Source organism: Pongo pygmaeus, chromosome 17 (genome assembly GCF_028885625.2).
Source record: "Pongo pygmaeus isolate AG05252 chromosome 17, NHGRI_mPonPyg2-v2.0_pri, whole genome shotgun sequence".
In the NCBI taxonomy this organism is placed as follows: Eukaryota; Metazoa; Chordata; class Mammalia; order Primates; family Hominidae; genus Pongo; species Pongo pygmaeus.
In genome coordinates this window covers 42,812,898-42,836,025 of record NC_072390.2, presented here as the reverse complement: position 1 = coordinate 42,836,025, position 23,128 = coordinate 42,812,898, and positions in this window count along the sequence as shown.

Sequence of the window (23,128 nt, the reverse complement as noted above, 5' to 3'; positions counted from 1 at the left end):
AAATTTTGACTTTGGTTTCAGGTTGCAGATTTTAGGAAGCAATGAATGTGTTAGATATTGACAACCTTATAACCTCAATTATATAATAACAGGATATCAGGTTTTTATGATAATCTAAAGACTATCTATTCTATCTAATACATGAATTCTCTACAGAGCTGGTCAAGTAATCATGCTACCTCCATTTGAACACAAAGGTCATTGCCTCCTAAATGTCTATTTCATTTTAGATAAACGAGAGACAAAGATTAAAGGAATGTAATTTATCATGATGAAAGATATGATTTTTTCTTTCTTTGCAGAAAGAAAATTTCATCATTGCATAGCTCTCAAGTACTCCAATAAAACTTGAAGATTCTAATGATAATTGAGGGACAGTCATGAAAAAAGAGGCTTCATGTTTATTTATTATGAGAACATTAATGTTAGAATGTTCTTGAAAGTGGTATCTACACACACTTAGCTAATTATGAGATAGTTCTTTCTTGGAAATATTCTTAAAATAGAACATTTGTAAGGGAGATTGAGGCGGGCGGATAACGAGATCAAGAGATGGAGACCATCCTGGCTAACACGATGAAACCCTGTCTCTGCTAAAAATAAATAAATAAATAAATAAATAAATAAATAAATAAATAAAAGCCGAGCATGATGGTGGGCACCTGTAGTCCCAGCTACTCGGGAGGCTGAGGCAAGAGAATGCCATGAACCCGGAAGGCAGAGCTTGCAGTGAGCCGAGATCGGGCCACTGCACTCCAGCCTGGGTGACAGAGCAAGACTCTGTCTCAAAAGAAAAAAACAAAATAGAACATTTGTAAAAATTTCTCCCAAGAAGGAAAATTTTTATTCATTTGTGGTAGGGAGAGGAATATTTGGAAGGTCTAAGATTAAATTTAAACAAAAAACCATCTTTATTTTGAAGAGACAAAATGCCCTGGAGGCTTCTAGAACTAATTTTTTCCTTTCAGGGATGTTCCTCTTCACCAAAACAATCCTTAGATTTGATGAGACATTCCACAAATTCGTGCCAGTCCATCCAATTTAAATCTGAAGAGTAATCTAGCCATTATGGAAGGCTTAACAACCAGCATTATAAAATTCCACATTCTTCTACCCCGTAGACAAGAGGTGAAATATATTAATCTTTAAAAAAAGTATCTCTTTGTTATAATATGTATGGCATCATTTTTCTGTTGTCAAGATCATTTTAAGCAACTTCTATAACACTAAACTTCCATTTAATGTGCCACCAATTTAAGCCAAAAGGATGTCAACAGCAAACATATTTTCACATGAACTATAATCTATATCTCCATAGAGATCACTGTTTCTAATGCAGAATTCGGCCAGAATGCCAACCTAAGAAAAAGAGAACCGAATTTGAAACAGATTCGGTTCTCTTTTTCTTAGGTTGGCACTCTGACCAAAAAGTTCAAAGTATACCAAGGTATAATCTAGTATTTAACACTTCAATTCATAAAGTAACTATGATTTTATGATTTTGAGTTACTTTGTTTCCCCTGACACTAGGTAGAATCCTCATATCTTGAAGGCAATCATACTTACTGGTCTAAATTATTTTAACATGAAGTAGTCCTCTACACAGATGTCATTATCAGTTAAATATGTAAAATGTTTAATAAAATCTTCATTGGGACAAAATAGCAATTTCTCATTGAAAGTGTGTTCTCTTGTGGGGAAAATTCTCCATAAAATCATAGACTGTGAATGTGTATTGAAAGATCTCTGTGTTCTTTTGTTGCAAAAGGATAGTAAAATACATCTGAGAATAACACCCTCTGAGTTCTGTTGACCTGATAGGTCATGCAGATTTTCAAACAATACCACTGGAAGGACACAGGTGGTAAGGTAAAAGAGGATGCTTTCTGTAATTTTGGGAGTATTTAGAGGATGAGAGGCAAGGAAAGGAGATGAAGGACAGGACAGAAAAACCCCTCCAAAGCATTTCTCCTAAAAAGTGGATGAAGAAAGAGAAAATATGTAGCTAGGAGATGTCAAAATAGATCCACAGTTGGATTCAGGTGCCTGCAAGGAAAAGCCTGCCTGTAACATTGGGAAGTGGATAGCTGAGGACAGAGAAATTTCACAACTCCAGAATGAAAGTAATTGAGAGGTGACACATTTTTAGCCACTATTCTTTTAAAGTAGATTTTATCCAGAGTCATGGAGGCCAAAATACATTTTAAAAGCTTTAACTCAAAAAGCCTTTGTTCTGATAATCAAAGCATAGACTGGCATTGTGGGAGAAGTTGACACGAGGGTGGAAGGACTGAAAGAAAGATAAAATGGAATTCCAATTAAAAATTAATGTGTTTAATTTTGTTAATCTATGCCTACCCAAATTGAGTACATTTAAAATGAGAGAGAAATAAAGCCTCTAATTTGTTCCTCCTTAAAATATATATGGCTTTAGTCTTTGTTGTCGTTTTTGTTATGTAAGTATTCCCATTTGATTTATTGTTCACTAGGATGACAGATGGCTTTGTCTTGATGAACAGCTAAGTGAACTTGGAGAGAGTATTTTAGGCCCTCCAAAGAGAGTAGGTGGAGTTGCATTATTTGAATGTTGTTGATGTTGAATGGAAGCTGGACATTTGTCCCCTAGATTTATGTGGAAAACAACTGGCTTTCTTTCAGAACTAGCTTTTATGCTGTACTCTAGGCAAATGGTTAAACTTGGAAGTTGTGATTACACAGTATGTGATCTTAGACGCATATGTCCATTTTGCCAAATGACCACATTCTGAAGAAATGTACCTATTAAAACACAGGCAAGCTATTTTTCCATAATCCCAACATACTCAAGTAAACTTTATACAGTTTTAGCAAAACTAAAACAGAAATTAAGATAAAACTTCTAACACACATAATTACCTGTGTCCCAGATTATACTTGTAATTATATAACTGAGATCACACTGCTCTACCCTGGAAGAGAGGCATTCCACCTAAAACTTATCTAAACTCACTCCCCTGTATGCAAATTTCCTCTAGCCACCCTCCACAACAGGAAATTTGTCTAGTTTAGTCTAGATTTTAGCATTTTCAAATAAAAAGAAGCTCCTCTAACCATATTTCTGAGGGATAGTATTCTCCCTAGATTTGTACAAATGCCAACAGAATCTTTGATTTTATTGACGGTCTGATTCAATTAGTTTAGATATCAGTATAGAACAATATCTACAGTGAGTTCTTTAAATTGTGACATCACGAATATTGTAAAATAAAGTTTTAGCAAGAGTTTAACCCACATTCTTTTGAGAACCATACATATTTGTTATGCCTACTTATATAGGATGAGCTATAATGAATAGACAGTGTCAGTTTTTATAACTTCGTGTTCCTTTTGCCAATGGTAGAGAGTAAATGTTTAATTATGGGACTAAGTTCTACGCTAGCTTCATGCTCCTCTGTGTGTGTAAATGTTAGGTTTCTCCCATGGAGTCCACTCTTCCCTGAAATGCAAACTTTGCTTATCACTAACTAGGTGTGAAAGAAGTTATTTGTAAGTACAAGAATAGGTACCGCATGCATCTTTCTGTTGCTTAAATTGTGTGTTTCTTTGGTGGCTCTGTTTGCTGCATATGCTCTACATTGTTTGTAACTAAATTCATTTTATTTAGTGAAATGAGACCATCTTTTTTTAAGACAAAGAAACATTTTAAACATGGTGAGGAAAACGAAAATGAATTCCCATGTAGGGCATTATTCCCTTTGTATGACATATCCTTGGCTGGGGCAACTATTACTTTTTGACTCATCTTTATTTTTAAAAATGCAATGATGTGAAAAGGTACAGCAGATACCAATTGTTTTATCTCCTTCACACACACACCTGTGGGAATTCTTTTCACACCACTCCCAGATATGTCACCTACGTTTTATGGTTCCTTTGGGAGCTTATATACTTCTGGTGATTGCAGAGGTGTGCACTGGACCCTGGATGAGACAGCCTGAGTATTTGACTGGAAATTTTGCACCTGGCACTGAATAACTCAATGTCTCCTTGGGTCTCCAGTTTGTATAATGGAACATAAGAAAGCTAGCAGATGCTGGTGCCATTGACTTAAAAAGTAGAGAAAGGGTGTCTTTGATGAAAGGGAAGAATTAGACATTAGAATAATATTTGCATTGTTTCAAAGATTTAGCTTCATTCTTCTCCTTAAATTTGACACACCAATATTATCTCCCCTTTGCTAAAGCTGGTTTGAAATGGTTTAATGTTGTTAGCCAACAAAATAGCCCCAAGTAAAACTCTAGAATACAGCTCATGTGACCTTAAAAGTAGAGCATCTTGCTTCCAGGCAAATGGTCCCCAGCAGTGTGTTGAACTCAAACCAGCCTAGACCTCCTTTTTTTCTAACTGGGGAGACACAGAGGATTTTCAATGAGCAAGATACTGGATATGTTGTCACTTTCTAGACAAATATCATCACCCCGGGCTGAATTGTATCGTTCACCAAGAGGCTGTAGCAGATGCCTAATGGTCCCATCAAATCCAGTGCTTCACTTTAATGTTGACGGTGCTTAAAGGGTCCCAATTTACAGTCCTAATAAACATAGCCCAAGCCAAACAGCTAAGTAAATTCTCGAAATGAGCCCTAGGCAATCAAAAGTAGGGCCTGGTAGAAAATATCCTGATATAATAATTTTTTAAGAAAGGTATAGGTGGGAGGCACTGAATATTACAAGAAAGTTTTACTAACAAACACAGAATAATGCATTCTAATCTCTTAATACCAAATATTGTATAGATAACACCTGCCCAGTCTTCTCTACATTTTCAGTTGCTTCTGGTTGCCTAGCTGCAAGTTACTTGGTTGTCTACAGTACTATCCTACAAACTTCTCTACTCTGAGAGGCTTAAGGTGAATCCTTGTTTTATAAGCCAGGGCCCATGGCTAAATCTACTCAATCCCATGACTTGAGTAAATGAGAATCAATGCAATGTAAATTTACAACACATGCCATGAGGAGTTCAGATTGACTTACACATGGAAGGAATGCCTACATGATGTGGTTTTAGGTTGCGGTTACAATACTAATGCCCCCTCCAACTAACACCCTCATTCACTGATTTGTATAGAAATCTCACCATTTTCTTAAAGCATTAATCTATTAAAATGAAAATTACTGAGAATAGACAATGCTATAAACTCTTTCCTGTAACTCATACCTTAATGTAAATGAATGATCTCAGTAAGTTTGAGGAGTGAAACGGGGATAGGACAAAGGGAACGATACCATGTACATGTACCAGGCCTAGTAGAGAGAGGGATAAAACAATACCAGAGAGACTGAACTTGCCAAAAGAAAATTCTTTCACTTGATGATTTTTACTTATTTTTTGCCTTGTTAAAGAGGCTTCCTTTCATTATTATTATTTTTTATTATACTTTAAGTTCTGGGGTACATGTGTAGAATGTGCAGGTTTGTTACATAGGTATACAAGTGCCATGGTGGTTTGCTGCACCCATCAACCCATCATCTACATTAGGTATTTCTCCTAATGCTATCCCTTCCCTAGCCCCCAGTCCCCTGACAGGCCCGATGTGTGATGTTCCCCTCCCTGTATCCATGTGATCTTGTTGTTCAACTCCCACTTATGAGTGAGAACATGCAATGTTTGATTTTCTATTCCTGTGTTAATTTGCTAAGAATGATAGAATGACAGTTTCCAGCTTTATCCATGTCCCTGCAGAGGACATGAACTCATACTTTTTTATGGCTACATAGTATTTCATGGTATATATGTGCCATATTTTCTTTATCCAGTCTATCACTGATAGGCATTTGGGTTGGTTCCAAGTCTTTGCTATTGTGAATAGTCCTGCAATAAACATACGTGTGCATGTGTCTTTATAGTAGAATGATTTATAATCCTTGAAAATGAACAATTATTCTAATAAGTGTTAATTTATGCTTTGATTGATAGTTACACCAATTTTTCTTTCCCCCCCCCCAGATTGGAGTGCAGTGGCACAATCACGGCTCACCACAACCCCCCACTCCCAGGCTCAAGTGATCCTCCCACCTCAGCCTCCCAAGTAGGTAGGACAACAGGTACACACCACCACACGCAGGTAATTTTTTATCTTTTTGGTAGAGATGGGTTTTCTCCATGTTGACCAGGCTGGTCTCAAAATCATGAGCTCAAGCAATCTGCCCACCTCAGCCTCCCAGAGTGCTGGGGTTACAGGAGTGAGCCACCACACCTGGCCCCACAATTATTCTTTTATTGATAATAACACAATACAAAACCACCATATAAAAACTAACTTACTAAAGTATAAAATCCTTCAGGACAGAAACCAAACAATAATTAATTTCTGTATCTTCTACAGTACCTAGAATAGAATCTGAGAAATATCAGAAACACCAAACACTTCAATTATTGAAAATTATTTAAAATAAGATACAAAGAAATCTAAAAAGTCTAGTTTCAATTAACCGTGTTTATATTTAGCCTTACTTTCCCCTGATTATAATTTTGGATTTTCTTTTTCCTAAGTCTTTTTTCCCTACTTTTTAACTATGGTAAAATATACATAACACAAATGTACCATCTTAACAATTTTTAGTGTACAGTTCAGTGGTATTAAATACGTTCAAAATGTACAAACATCACCCCCATCTACAGAACATTTTTCATCTTATAAAACTGAAACTCTATACCCATTATAAAACAATGCCCAGTCTCCTCTTTCCCCAGCACGTGGCAACCACCATGCTACATTCTGTCACTTTGTTTCTGACTACTAAGTACCTCTTATAAGTGGAATCATTCATCGTACAGTATCTGTAGTATCTGTCCTCTTGCAACTGGCTTTTTTCACCTGCCATAATGTCCTCAAGGTTTATCTATGTTGTAGCATGTGTCAGAATTGTGTTACTTTTTAAAATATTTTAACTTTTATTTTAGGTTAAGGGGTACATGTGCAGGTTTGTTATATAGGTAAGCTCATAACTTGGGAGTTTGATGTATAGATTATTTCATCACCAAAGCACTAAGCATAGTACCTAACAGTTTTTTGTTTGTTTTTTGTTTTTGTTTTCTGAACCTCTCCTTCCTCACACCCTCTACCCTCAAGAAGGCCTCAGAATCTGTTGTTCCCTTCTTTCTCTCCATGTGTTCTCATTATTTAGCTCTCACTTGTAAGTGAGAACATGCAATACTTCATTTTCTGTTCCTGTGTTAGTTTGCTAATGTCCTCCAGCTCCATTCTTGTTCCTGCAAAGGACGTGATCTCATTCTTTTTCATATTAAATACCTGCTTAGTATTCCATGGTGCATATGTACCACATTTTCTTTTTCCTGTGTATCATTGATGGAAGTTTAGATTGATTCCATGTCTTTGCTATTGTGAATAGTGCTGCAATGAACATACATGTGCATGTGTCTTTATGGTAGAACGATTTATATTCCTTAGCATATATACCTAATGATGGGATTGCTGGGTCGGATGGTAGTTTTGTTTTTAGTCCTTTGAGGAAGTGCCACACTACTTTCCAAAATGTTTGAACTAATTTACACTCCCACTAACAGTGCATAAGCATTCCCTTTTCTCCACAACCTTGCCAGCATGTGTTATTTTTTGACTTTTTAATAATAGCCATTCTGACATGTGTGAGATGGTATCTCATTGTGGCTTTGATTTGCATTTCTTAAAGATCGGTGAGATTAAGCTTTTTTGATGTGCCTGTTGGCTGCATATGTCTTCTTTTGAAAAGTGTCTGCTCATGCCCTTTGCCCACTTTTTAATGGAGTTGTTTTTGCTTATACATTTAACTTCCTTGTAAATTCTGGATATTAGACCTTTGTCAGATGTATAGTTAGTAAATATTTTATCCTGTTTCATCAGTTGCCTATTTACACTGTTGGTAATTTCTTTTGCTGTGCAGAACTCTTTAGTTTAATTAGATACAATTTGTCAATTTTTGCTTTCTTTGCAATTGCTTTTGACATTTTCATCATGTAATCTTTGTCAGTTCCTGTGTCCAAATTGGTATTTTCTAGATTGTCTTCCAGGGTTTTTATAGTCTTTAGTTTTATATTTAGGTCTTTAATCCATCTTGAGTTGATTTTTGTATACAATATAAGGAAATGAACGAGTTTCAGTCTTCTGCATGTTGCTAGCCAGTTATCCCAGCATCATTTATTGAATAAGGAGTCTTTACCCCATTGCTTGTTTTTGTCCAATTTGTCAATTACCAGATGGTTGTAGGTGTGTGTCTTTATTTCTGAGCTCTTCATTCTGTTCCACTGGTCTATGTGTCTGGATTTTTACCAGTACCACACACTTTCGGTCACTATAGCTTTGTAGGACAGTTTGAAGCCAGGCAATGTGATGCTTCCAGCTTGTTCTTTTTCCTTAGAATTGCCTGCCATGACTATTCAGGCTCTTTTTTGGTTCCATATGAACTTTAGAACACTTTTTTTCTAATTCTGTGAAAAATAGCACTGTAATTTTATAGGAATAGCATTGAATCTGTAAATTGCTTTAGGCAGTATGGCCATTTTCATGATATTGATTCTTCCTATCCAAGAGCATGGAATGTTCTTCCATTTGATTGTGTCATCTGTGATTTCTTTGAGCAGTGTTTTACAGTTATCATTGTAGGGATCTTTCACCTCCCTACTTAGTTGTATTCTTAGGTATTTTATTCTTTTTGTGGTGATTGGGAGTGGGATTACATTCCTGATGTGGCTCTCAGCTAGGGTGCTATTAGTGTATACAAATGCTAGTGAGTTTTTTTTTTTTTTTTTTACATTGATAATGTATCCTGAAACTTTGCTGAAGTAGCTTATCAGCTCAACGAGCTTTTGGGCTCAGACTGTGGGATTTTCTAGATATAGAATCATGTTGTCTGCAAACAGGGATAGTCTGAATTCCTGTCTTCCTATTTTAGATTCTTTTTAAAAAGTTCCTTTTCTTGTCTGATTTTTCTGGACTGGACTTCCAAAACTATGTTGAATAGGAGTGGTAAGAGTGGGCATCATTGTCTTGTTCCAGTTTTCAAGAGGAATGCTTCTGGCTTTTGCCCATTCAGTATGATGTTGGCTATGGGTTTGTCACAAACGGCTTTTGTTATTTTGAAATATATTTCTTCAATGCCAAGCTTACTGAAGGTTATTAATATGAAGGGATATTGAATTGTATCAAAAGCCTTTCCTGCATATATTGAGATAATCATGTGGTTTTTGACTTTAGCTCTGTTTATGTGATAAATCACATTTATTAACTTGCATATGTTGAGCCAACCTTGCATCCCAAGGATAAAGCATACTTGATTATAAAGGACTAGCTTTTTGATGTGCTCCTGGATTTGGTTTGCTAGTATTTTGTTAAAGATTTTTGCATATATGTTCATCGAGGATATTGGCCTAAAATTTTCTTTTTTTTGTTGTGTCTCTGCAAGATTTTGGTATCAGGATGATGCTAGCCCCATAGGATTAGTTTAGGATGAGTCTCTTCTCAACCTTTTGTAATAGCTTCTGGAGGAATGGTACCAGTTCTTTGTACTGATAGAATTTGGCTGAGAATCCATCAGGTCCTGGGCTTTGTTTGGTTGGTAGGCTGTTTAATTTCACAGGCTGATTCAATTTCACAGCTCGTTCTTGGTCTGTTCAGGGATTCCATTTCTTCCTGGTTGAGTTTTGAGAGGGTGTATGAGTCCAGGAATTTATCCATTTCTTCTAGATTTTCTGATTTGTGTGCATAGAGGTGTTGATAGTAGTCTCTGATGGTTATTTCTATTTCTGTGGGATCAGTGTTAATATCCCCTTTGTCATTTCTGATTGTGTTTATTTTCTTCTTTTTCAGTCTAGCTAGTAGTCTTTTTTTTTTTTTTTTTTTTTTTTTGAGACGGAGCCTTGCTCTGTCGCCCAGGCTGGAGTGCAGTAGCACGATCTCGGCTCATTGCAAGCTCTGCCTCCCAGGTTCACGCCATTCTCCTGCTTCAGCCTCCATCTTTTGTGTGATTATTTCTGTGTCTCCTTTTGTTCAGCTCTGATTTTTGTTATTTCTTGTCTTCTACTAGCTTTTGGTTTAGTTTGCTCTTACTTCTCTTGTTCTATTTGTTGTGATGTTAGATTGTTGAATTTAAGATCTTTCTAACTTTTTGATATGGGTATTTAGTGCTATAAATTTCCCTCTTAACATTCTATTAGCTGTGTCCATGAGGCTCTGTTATATTGTGTCTTTGTTCTCATTAGTTTCAAATAATTTCTGGATTTTTGTATCATATCATTATTTATGCAAGAGTTGTTTAGGAGCAGCTTGTTTAATTTTTATGTAATTTTATGGTTTTGAGAATGTTTTTCTTGGCCTTAATTTCTATTTTTATTGTGCCGTGGTCCAAGAATGTGGTTGGTATCATTTCAGTTTTTTTTTAATTTGCTGAGGGTTATCTTATATATGATTGCTGGTTGATTTTAGAGTATGTAAGGTGGTGATAAAAGGATGCATATTCTGTTGTCTTTGAGTAGTTTTGTGGATGTCTATTAGGTCCATTTGGTCAAGTGTTGAGTGTATGTCATATATCTCTGCTAATTTTCTGCCCTAGTGATCTGTATAATAATATCAGTGAGATGTTGAAGTCTCTCACTATTATTGTATGGGAACCTAAGTGTCTTTGTAGTTCTCTAAGAACTTGCTTTATGAATCTGAGTGCTCCTATATGTTGGATGCATATAGATTTAGCATAGTTAGGTGTTATTGTTGAATTGAACCATTAACTATTATGTTATGCCCTTCTTTGTCTTTTTTATCTTTGTTGGTTTAAAGTCTGTTTTGTTTGAAATTAGGATTGCAACTCCTGCTTTTTTCCACTTTCCGTTTGCTTGTTAGATTTCTCTCCATCCCTTTATTTTGAGCCTATGAGTGTCATTACATATGAGATGGGTCTCTTGAATGCAGCATATCATTGGTTCTTGGTTTGTTATCCAGCTTCCCACACTGTGCCTTTTAATTTTGGCATTTAGCTCATATACATTCAAGGTTAGTATTGATATGTGTAAATTTATCCTTTCAACATGATGTTGGCTGGTTATTATGCAGACTTTTTTGTGTGGTTGCTTTATAGTGTCACTGGTCTGTGTAGTTAAATGTTTTTGTAGTGGCTGATAACAGTCTTTCATTACCATATCTTAGCTTTCTTTCAGGAGCTCCTGTAAGGCAGGTCTGGTAGTAACAAATTCCCTCAGCATTTGCTGGTCTGAAAAGAATCTTATTCTTCTCCTTTTCTTATGAGGCTTAGTTTGGCTGGATATAAAACTATTTGTTGGAATTTCTTTTCTTTAAGAATGTTGACTGTAGGTCCCCAATATCTTCTGGCTTGTAGGGTTTCTACTAATGGGTTCACAGTTAGTCTGATGGGCTTCCCTTTGTAGATGACCTTTCCTTTCTTTCTAGGTGCCTTTAACATTTTTTCATTTTGACCTTGGAGAATCTGATGATTATGTGTCTTGGGGATTATCTTTTTGTGAAGTGTTTTGTGAGAGTTCTCTGAATTTCCAAAATTTGAATGTTTGCCTCTCTAGCTAGATTGGAGAGCTCTTATGGATGATATCCTGAAATATGTTTTCTTTCTCTCTGTCTCTTTAAGGGATACCAATGAGTCATAGATTTGGTCTCTTTACCTAATCCCATATGTTTTGGAGATTTTGTTTGTTCCTTTTTATTCTTTTTTTTCATTCTTGTCTGTCTTATTTCAGAAAGCCAGTCTTCAAGCTCTGATATTCTTTCCTCTGCTTGGTCTATTCTGCTATTAATACTTGTGATTGCATTATGAAATTCTTGTGGTGTGTTTTTCAATTCTATCAGGTTGGTTATGTTTTTTTTGTTTTGTTTTTTTTCTCTACTGGCTGTCTGTCAGGTCCTGCATCATTTTATTGTGATTGTTAGCTTCCTTGGATTGGGTTTCAATGTTCTCCTGAATCTGGATGGTTTTCATTCCCATCTATATTCTGAATTCTATTTCTGTCATTTCAGCCATCTCAGCCTAGGTAAGAACCCTTGTTGGAGAACTAGTACAACAAGTTTGGAGGAAAGAAGGCATTCTGGGTTTTTTGAGTTGCCATAGTTCTTGCACTGGTTCTTTCTCATTCGTGTAGACTGATGTTTCTTCAGTCTTTGAAGGTGATATCTTTTGGACTGATTGTTTTGTTTTTTTCTTCTTTAATGCCCTTGGGGCTTTGATTATGGTATAAGGTGCATTTGGTTGTCTGGCATTGATTCTAGTCTGTTTCTGGGTTTTGGAAGAGCTCCTTCTGATTACTGACTCCATGTCCTCATTTTTTTTTGTTAGGTGTTAGGGTCCACAGTGCTCCCTCAAGCTGGGGCTGCAGTTGGCTGACAAGCTGTGTACTTGCTGGATCAGCTCTAATCTGCTATTTGTGTGCTTCTTGGGGAAACAAGAGGTTTCATCTACCTACAGAGTTTTTGTGGAAGCAGGACTGTTTGGATGAAAACTTTAGTGGGTTGAAAACTCCTGGCAACAGGAAGTGGGGAGCTGGGGATGGCCAGCCCTGCCTTCCAGGTATTTCCAGGGCAACGGGAGGCTGCACTCCTTGGCAAATTCAGGAAGACAGAATCACTAGACTGGAAGCTCTAGCAGGTGTTGCCTGCCTATCAATGGCAGTGGTGGGTAGGGTTATGCACCCTGCTGACTGGGTATTTCTTGGAACATCAGGAGGCTGTGTTCTCCAGCTGAGCTCACCCAGATGCAAGGTTGCTGGGCTAGGAACTCCAGCAGGTGTTGCCCACCTCACTACAAATGGCAGGGTGAGGGGGTGGGGTCTCATGCTCTGCCATCTGGGTATTTCCTATGATGACAGGAATCTGTGCACTTTGGCTAAGTTCACACAGAAGCATGGCTTCTGGGCTCGAAGCTCTAGCAGGCTTTGCCCACCTACCAGAGGTGGGGGTGGATGGGGTCTCATGCTCTGCTGTACAGGTGTCTCCCATGACAACAGGAAGTTGTGCTATTCAGTTGAGCTAACACAACAGTGGAGACACTGGGCTAGAAGCTCTAGCAGGCATTGCCACTTGACCACCAGTGGCAAAGGCAGGTAGGGTCTAATGCTCTACTCTCTGGGTGTTTCCCATGACAACAGGAAGCTGCACCCTCCAGCTGAATTTACACACAAGTGGGACCACTGGGCTGAAGGCTCCAGCAAACATTGCCCATCTGGCTACCAGTGACAGGAGTAGGAGGGGTGGCCAGCCATGTTTGGCCTGAAGCAGGACTGCTGGCACTGAGCCCTGGCCAGTGAGTGGTGGTGGAGCAATGTTAGTGCTCTCAGGCACCACAACTGTGGCCTCTGTTGGGACTACGGTGCTGGTGCAGGTCTTCTCCAGGACCCAAGCCTTGTAGAGGTCACCTTGGACTTGGAAGTTACCCCCAAAAAACATCTGGGTGGATCTTTGCCTCAGTCTAGAAGCATGATGGGGTTGTGTGGGAGAGCCAGAGTGATTCTCCCATTCCCAGTCGTGCACAAGTCCCTGTGGAGAGCATGAATCTCCCTGGGGGTTCTCACTCACTCACTCTTTCTGTTTTGTAAAGGTTCTCCTGGTTTTGAGCTGAGCCCAGACAGGCTGGTACCCGCTTCAATGCTCTCTGTTCTCTGTCTTTCCTTGCTACCTTGATGTATCCTAATGTCGTTTATCAGATGATCAGCCTACAGAGTTCATGTTCTCTAGACCTTGTTTCCTCTCCAGAATAGCAGCTCATATAAACTACTTGTAGTCCATCATCTTGGCCCCACTTTCCATTCCTTTCTAAGACTGAATAAAATTTCATTGTGTGTATATGCCACATTTTGCTTCAATAGATAATTTGGTACTTTCCAGGCTTTACCCATTATGAATAATGCTTTATGAACTTGGATATACAAATACCTCTTTGAGATGTTGCTTTCAATTATTTTGAATTATACATCCAGAGTGGGTTGCTGGATCATGTGGTAATTCTATTTTTAACTTTTTGAGAAATTGCCATACTATTTCCATAATGGCTGTACCATTTTACATTCCCACCAATGATATACAAGAATTCCAATAACTCCACATCCTTTACCAACATTTACTATTATTGTTTTAATTGTAGCCATCCTAAGGGGTGGGGTGGTATTTCATATAGTTTCAATTTGTGTTCTAATGATTAGTATTGTCAAGTACCTTTTCATGTACTTATTGACTAAATTTGTATATCTTCTTTGAAAAACTATCTATTCAAGTCTTTTACTTATTTTTCGAATCTAGTCTGGTTGTTTCTTGTTTGTTTTTGAGTTTTAGGAATGATGTATATATATTCTGGATATCCTTTGTCAAATATACAATTTGCAAATATTTTCTCACATTATATGGATTTCTTTTTTACTCTGTTGATCTTGTCTTTCAATGCAAAATTTTTAGATTTTTTCATGAAGTTTAATTTGTCTATGTTTTCTTTTGTTTCCTGTCTTTTGGGCATTATTTCTAAAAAAGTCTCTGCCAAATAGAATGTCACAAAGATGTTGCCCTATGTTTATTTCTAAGAATATCATAGTTTTGATCTTTGATTCATTTTGAGTTAATTTTTATATAATATTAGGCATGAGTCCAACTTCATTCTTTGGCTATCCAGTTTTCCCATCACTATTTGTTGAAAAGATTGCTCTTTCCTCCATTGAAGAGTCTTGGCAACATTTTCAAAACTCATTTGACCACATATGTCAGGGCTTATTCTTGGGCTCTTTATTCTATTCCATTGGCCTGTATACTTGTCTTTATGCCAGTACCACATTGTTTTTATTACTATAGCTATGTAACAAGTTTTGAAATCAGGCAGTTGAGTCCTCCATGCTTGTTCTTTTTCAAGATTATTTTAGCTATTCAGTATTTGTTGAAATCCCATATGAATTTTAGGATGAGATTTTCTATTTCTGAATTTAAAAAAAAACCATTGGGATTTAATAAGGATTGCATTGAATCCTTTACATTGCTTTGGGTAGTATTGACATTTTAACAATATTAAGTCTTATAATTCATAAATATGGGATATATTTCCTTTTCATCCATTTATATTTACATTAATTTAATTCAACAATGTTTTATAGTTTTCTTTTTCTTTTCCTTTCTTTTTTGAGATGGAGTCTTGCTCTGTCACCAGGCTGGAGTGCATTGGCGCGATCTCAGCTCACTGCAATCTCTGCTTTCAGGGTTCAAGTGATTCTCCTGCCTCAGCCTCCAGAGCAGCTGGGACTACAGGCACATGCCACCACATCCAGCTAATTTTTTCTTTTTTTTTTTTTTTGTATTTTTAGTAGTGACGCAGTTTCACCATATTGGCCAGGATGGTCTCGATCTGCTGACCTCATGATTCACCTGCCTTGGCCTCCTAAAGTGCTGGGATTACAGGTATAAGTCACCGTGCCCAGTCTGTTTTGTAGTTTTCATTGTACAAGTTTTTGCATACTTAATTCCTAGATATTTCCTTCTTTTTGATGTTATTGCAAATGGAATTGTTTTCATTTTGTAATTGCCTTTTCAGATTGTTCCTTGTTCATGTACATAAAATGCAACTAATTTTTCTGTGTTGACTTTGTATCTTGCTACTTTGATGAATTCAATTATTAGTTTTAAGAAGTTTTTTGTGGAATCTTTAGAATTTTCTACATTTAAAAGTACAGAGATCAGATATCGGTGGATGGAGATAATTGTATTTTTATTTTCCAGTTCTGATGGCTTTTATTTCTTTTTCTGCCTAATTGCTCTAGCTAGAAATCCAAGTACTATGACTAGAAGTGATGAAAGTGGACATCTTTGCCTTGTTCCTAATCTTAGAGAAAAAGACTTTAATCTTTCATCACAGAGTTTGGTGGTCACTGTGAGTTTTTCATATATGGATTTTACTATGTTGAGGTAGTTTCTATCTACTCCTAGTTTATTAAGTGTTTTTATCATAAAAGGATGTTGAATTTTATCAAATGTTTTTTCTGTATCACTTGAGCCGATCATGTGGTGCGGGGGGGGGGTGGTTCCCCTTCATTCTGTTAATGTGCATATTACTGTTTTGCCATCTGAACATACAGCTGAAGTCACTCCAAAAGTGCCGGCAGGGAAGTTCCGAAAAGGGACCATTTCAAACTGTTCTGAGATGGGACCAGTTGATATTCTAAAGAAAAAAGCACTAAACCCCAGGATGATCAGTTCAAAGCATTTATTAGGGGAACTTCCATACAAAGTGAGGCAGCAGTCCTGACATCAGACAGCAAAAACGATATTCTACCTAGGTATGTCTGCAACAAAGCAGACATACCTAATTTAAACTCCTTAAACTGTTTAAGGAGTTCATATGAAGGTTTAAGGAGTTTGACTCAGGGCCAGAAGTCAGTTCCACATGTTCAGCAACACAGTTGATCATTCAGAGCTTTTGAGCAACAACCTAACCAGCCTCATCAACACCTACAAAAGTTCAAGGTACCAGCTTGGGTTCAAGCTTGCAGGGGAAAACATGCACCTGGCTGAGCCACAAAGTTGAGGCACTTTGAGTTGCTTGGTAAGGAAAAAGAAAGAAAGCAGGAGACCCTACGATTGTGTTGATTGATTTTTATATGTTGAACCATCCTTACATTCCCAGAACAAATCCAGTTTGGTCATGGTGTATAATGCTTTTAATAGGCTACTGATTTTAGTTTGCTAGTATTTTCTTGAGGATATTTATATCACCGTTCATAAAGATTTTGATCTGTAGTTATGGTGGAGTTTTTTTGTTTTGTTTTGTTTTGTTTTTTGTAGTGTCTTTGTCTGGCTTTGGCATCAGAGTAATGCTGGTCTTACGGAATGAGTTTGGAAGGGTTCCCGCCTCTTCCATCTTTTTGGAAAAGTTAAAGGATTGATATTACTTCTTTTTAAAATGTTTGGTAGAATTAGCCAGTGAAGGTATCAGTTGCATGGTTTTCTTCCTTGGGAGATTTTTTATTTGACTCAATCTCCTTACTAGTTTTAGGTATCTTCAGATTTGCTATTGTGTTCTTTCTTGCGATTTAGTCTTGGTAGGTTTTTTATTGGTAGGAATTTGTCCATTTCATTCAATTTTTGGATATATAATTGTTCATGGTACTTGTATTAGTCAGTTTTCACATTGCTATAAAGAAATAACTGAGACTGGGAAATTTATAGAGAAAAGAGGTTTAATTGTCTCACAGTTCTACAGGCTGTACAAAAAGCATGGTAGCATCTGCTTCTGGCTAGGCCTCTGAGAAGTTACAATCAGGGTGGAAGGCACAGAGGGAGTGAGCTGTCTCACATGGTGAGAGAAAGAACAAGAGGTAGGGGAGGTGTTGCATACTTTTACACAACCAGATCTCATGAGGACTCACTCGCTATTGTGAGGACAGTACCAAGGATATCTGCCCACATGTTCAAATCATCTCCCACGAGGCCCCACCTCCAGCCTTGGGGATTATAATTTGACATGAGATTTGGGTGGGGACACAGATCCAAACCATGTCAGTACTCTCTTATAATTCTTTTACTTTGGTAAAATCAGCAGTTAATGTTCAAATTTTTATTTCTGATTTTATTAACTTGAGTCTTCTCTCTTTTTTCTTAGTCCATCAAGCTAAAGGCTTGTCAATTTTGTGAGATTTTTTGAAGAAATTTTAGTTTCATGTATTTTTTCCATGTTTTTCTATTATCTATTTCATTTATCTCTGCTTCATTATTGTTATTGTTATTATTTCCTTTCTTCTTCTAGCTTTGGGCTTAGTTTGTTCTTTTTCTAGTTCCTAAAGATTTAAAGTTAGGTCTTTCAATGTAATTATTTACACTATGAATTTTTCCCTTAGCACTGTTTTTACTGTGTCCCGTAAACTTTAGTATGTTGTGTTTCCATATTTATTCATCTCTGTTTTGATTTCTCTTGTTATTTCTTCTCTCACCCATTGGTGGTTTGACTATCTTGTTTAATTTCTACAATTTTGTGTATTTTATAATTTTATTTCTGTTATCTCTAATCTCATCCTGTTATGGTTGGAGAAGATACTTTGTATAATATCTCTATTTTTTATTTATTGAGACTTAATCTGTGGCCTAATATGTAGTTTATCCTAGAAAATATTCCAGATATACTTGAGAATATTGTGTATGCTTCTGTCATTTGGGAGAATGTTCTGTACATGTCTGTTAAATCTGATTGGTTTATCATGTTGTTTAAGTCCTTTATTCCTTACTTATCTTCTGTCTGGTTGTTGTATCTATTATTGAGAGTGGATGTATTAGTCCATTCTCATGCTGCTATGAAGAAATACCCAAGACTCAGTAATTTATAAAGAGAAGAGGATTAATTGACTCAGTTCTGCATGGCTGGGGAGGCCCCAGGAAACTTAAAATCATGGCAGAAAGCACCTCTTCACAGGCAGGCAGTAGGAGAGAAAATGAGTGCCAAGTGAAGGGGGAAGCCCCTTATAAAACCATCAGATCTCATGAGAATTCACTCACTGTCACAAGAGCAGCTTGGGGAAAACTGCCCCTGCAATTCAATTATATCCACCTGGTCCCGCCCTTGACATGTGGGGATTATAATTCAAGGTGAGATTTGGGTGGGGTCACAAAGCCAAACCATATCAATGGGGTATTGAAGTCTCCAATTGTTATTGTAGAACTGTTATTTCTCCCTTTAATTCTGATGTATAGCTCCTCCTGTTCTCCTTTGGTTACTATTTGCATGAAACTTTTTTCCATCCTTTCACTTTCAATCTGTGTTTGTATCTAATGTTAGTCTCTTTTCAAAAGCATATAGTTGGATCATGTTTCTTCATCCTGACAACCACTGTCTTTTTATTGAAGTTTAATCCATTTCCATTTAAAGTACTTACAGATAAGAAGTGACATACTTCTGGCATTATGCTATTTGATTCCTACATGCCTTACAGCTTTTTGTTTCTAATTTCCTGCTTTACTCTTTGTTTGTGTTTAGTTGATTTTTTTGTAGAGAAATGTTTACATTGTTTTTTCATTGCCTTTTGTGTATATTCTGTCATTATTTTCTTTGTGGTTACCATGAGGATTAAATCTAATATCCTAAAGTTATAACACTGTAATATGAATTTATTCCAGCTTAACTTCAATAACACAAAAACTATGTCCCTTTACCAGCTGTGTTCCCATGCTTTTTGGTTGTTGATGTCACAAAATTACATCTTCATATGTTGTGTGCCACAAAGCATAAACAAATCATTAATTTAAATACATTAGTCCCTTAAATTATGTAGAAAAATGTGGACTTAAAACCAAAGTTACAATAATATTACCTTTCAAACTCATAATTTTTAAGTATTAGTTTTTAAATCATGTAGGAAAAAAAAGTTACAAATCATTGTTACAATAACATTAGCTTTTGTAATTGCCTATGTATTTATCTTAATTTAGATCTTCATTTATTTATATAGCTTTAAGTTATTGTTTACTGTCCTCTGATGTCACTATGCAGGACTTGCTTGAGCATTTCTTGCAGGACGGATCTAGTGATAACAAACTGCCCTGGCTTTTGTTTATCTGGAGATGTCCTATTGCTCCTTCACATTTGCAGGACTATTTTGCTGGGTTTAAGATTGCTGCTTGACAAATTTTTTTTCTTTTAACATTTTGAATACAGTGGCCCATTGTCTTCTATCCTCCAAAGTATATGATGAGAAATCTACTGATAATATTATTGAGGAACACTGGTCTGTGACAAGTCATTTCTCTCTTACTGTTTTCAAGTTTCTGTGTTTTTTTTGTCATTTGAAAGTTTGATTACAATATGTTTCAATGCAGACTTCTTAAAGTTCATTATACATAGAGCTCGTTAAATTGATTGGATGCTCACGTTCACATCTTTTATCAAATTTGGGAATATCTTTGGCAATTATTTCTTCAAATATCCTCTGCCCATTTCTCTCTCTTCTTCTCCTGGGACTCTCAGAATATACAGTTGGCCTTTTTGACGGTATTTCAAAAAATCTCTAGGCTATGTTCACTTTTCTTCAGTCTCTTTTTCCTTCATATCCTCAGACTCAGTAATTTCCAATGAACTGTTTTCAAGTTCACTGATTCTTTTTTGCTCAAATCTGTCTTTGAATCCTCTAGTGAATTTTCATTCCAGTTATTGTACTTTCAGCTCCAGAATTTATTTTTGGTTGCTTTTTATGTTTTCTATTTCTTTATTGATACTTCCATTCTGTTTATACATCATATTGTTTACTTTCTCTACATTTTCTTTTAGTTTTTTAGTATCTTTAAAGTAGTTGTGTTAAAGTCTGTCTAGTAGATCTACCATCAGGTCACTTTCAGGGACAATTTGTGTTGATTTATTTTTCTCCTTTGAGTGGAACATCCTGTCCTGTTTCTTTGTATGCCCTGTGATTTTTTTTGCTGAAAACTGGACATTTGAATCTAATAAGGTGGTAACCTTGGAAATCAGATTCCTTCCCTTCCCCAGGGTTGGATATTTTGTGTTATTGTTTTGTTTTGTTCTGTTTTTCATTGATGTAAGCCGTCTCTGTGCCAACAGTCAGTCTGAGGTATAAATTTAAGGTCTTTCCAGTTCTTTTCTGAACCTGTGCCTTTCCCTGAACATGTGTGGTCACTTTCTAATCCTCCCTGTATATGCAGAGCTTTTTGTTGCCCAGGCTGGAGTGCAGTGGTGTGATCTTGGCTCTCTGCAACCTCTGCCTCCTAGGTTCAAGCAATTCTCCTGCCTCAGCCTCCCGGGTAGCTGGGATTACAGGCATGTGCCACCACACCTAGCTAATTTTTGTATTTTTAATAGAGACAGGGTTTCACCATGCTAGCCGGGCTGGTCTCAAACTCCTGACCTCAGGTGATCCACCCACCTCGGTCTCCCAAAGTGCAGGGATTACAGGCATGAGCCTGCAGTGACTTTTGAATGACTTAGTCTTTAATGTCTGGCTCTTAAAAAACGAAAAAGAGAACAATGAAGGGGAGTAGAATGGTGCTGGCCTTTTAAATCCCCTGAGAGTCATTTAAACCATAGGTTGGGGACAAGGCTTACAACAATGTGGGGAGGTCCAACAATAATGGCTATCTACCTCTATGTCTGAACCTCTGTGATAAGAAACAATAACCAACAATCAGAGCAGAGATCCTCACTATTTGGAGAACAGAGTCCATTTCTACCCATGCTGACTCCCACAAGCTCTGTACAGGTTGTTCTAACAACACAGAATATGTGCACAGCTGCCTGCCACATGGCTTTTGGAGGGATGTGGGGGGTAGGTGCTACTGTGCTAAGAGCTGAAATTAATCAAAATTAACCACAATTTACCATCCTAGCCTTCCCCTGGAAGTTATAAGCTTTCAATAGACTCCAGATTTCTAAAATAGTTATATCAGACAGATTCTGCCAGTATAATTGCTGTCTAGGTGGGCACACATATTCCTGGAGCTTCCTACTCCACCATCTTCCCAGAATCTTCTCTTTCTGCTAATTCTTTTACAAAATGACAAGCCACAGGAAATTTCACCACTTATTGGAAATACAAACAACTGTAATTTTTATCAAAGTTCAAATAGTTAATATGTATTCTTCAACCTTGTACCCAATACCACAAAACCTATGACAGCATTTCTTAAACTTGTATACAAAAATAAACCTTTTGAACATAAAACACACATTAGCTACTCACAAAATTCTTATTCTCAGGAACATAATTTGGGAAATACTGGTTTAAATTTTGTAACAAACATTTTCACCAGGAAAATTATCTAATGTCTCAACACTTTCTTCCCTAATTCTCAAGGCTTCATTTTCTTTCTTAACCGTAACAGAAAAGATCATCACCACCCATTACCCCATCGCACAATGTGACTCTACATGGCTGTGCTTGACTAGAACAGGAATAGATTTTTCTCCTTCTGGCTGAATGTTCAGGAACCATGCCTTTCAATACAGAGCCTGCATAAATCTTAATTTAAGCAAATGTCTTCACACTTTAACATTAAAACAGATGCCTTTATTAAGGGTTATGATTTATAATTTATAAATCTGCTACTAATTTTACAAAGGCCCCTAGTCATTTTTTAGACAAATATTTTTAAAAATATCATAGAAGTTACAAATTTTTGTGGCTAACAGTCTCACAAGGACTCTAGCAAAGTAACTGTTTATGTTCAACCATTCTTACCTTTTTATAATATCCTAATTCACTTGACAAATGTTTGCTGGAAAACTTTTAGGTACCCAGCACTTTTTTCTATCCTGAAGATATGTCAGTGAAAGAGACAGGCAATTCCTTGTTCTCAAGCAGATTATAATTTAGTAATAGAAGATAATTAACAAGGAAACAAAGCTTCCTTCCTAAATTTTACATCTCAAAATCTGTTTCTGAGGGACACACCTTGCATCTAATGGTTATGTGCCAGCACCTGGCCTGTGTTATTCTGAGGTTTTATAATTCTCTTTGCTATTTGTCCAGTTCTCTAAGACCCTTCCCTACTAGCATCCCTGCCAGTGGAATACAGCTACTCTTAGTAGCAAGTGATGCCAGTCCCCTTTCTGCTAATGCATTTCTTACACCTCTGGCAAATAGGGTACTTTCACTTTGAAAATGGCCATCTGGAGGACCATCAATTTTCCTTATTGAATGCACCAATTACTCTCACCAGTGATATTCACATTTTATAATCCTTGTAATTACCACCTCCCCAAAACTTCTCAAGCACTCGAGACATTGCCCCACCGATGCATTTCTTTCCATGGTTATGTTATCTTAGTTCATCATTTATGAGTTTTAACAATTTCACCACTACAATGTGCCAAGAACCTCTCATCCTGTACTTAGTACCAGTGATGGGGTCCTCATTGGTTCTCATTGTAACTAGCTGGTGATGATTCAATTCCAAAGTTCTGTTTTAAATTTAACCTCCTCTGCCCACTACAGGTACCAACTTTCTTAGGCAAAACTCCCTGTGAAACCTTGAGATGGAGATTTCCCTACAGGAAGTTTATTTAAGAACATAGTTGGGATCAAAACCTGAAGAGAACTGAGGAAAAGAGGACTGGGCTGAGAGAGGAACTCAATTGTGATGCAGCTACAACAGAGGCTTCAGCCTATTCCATGG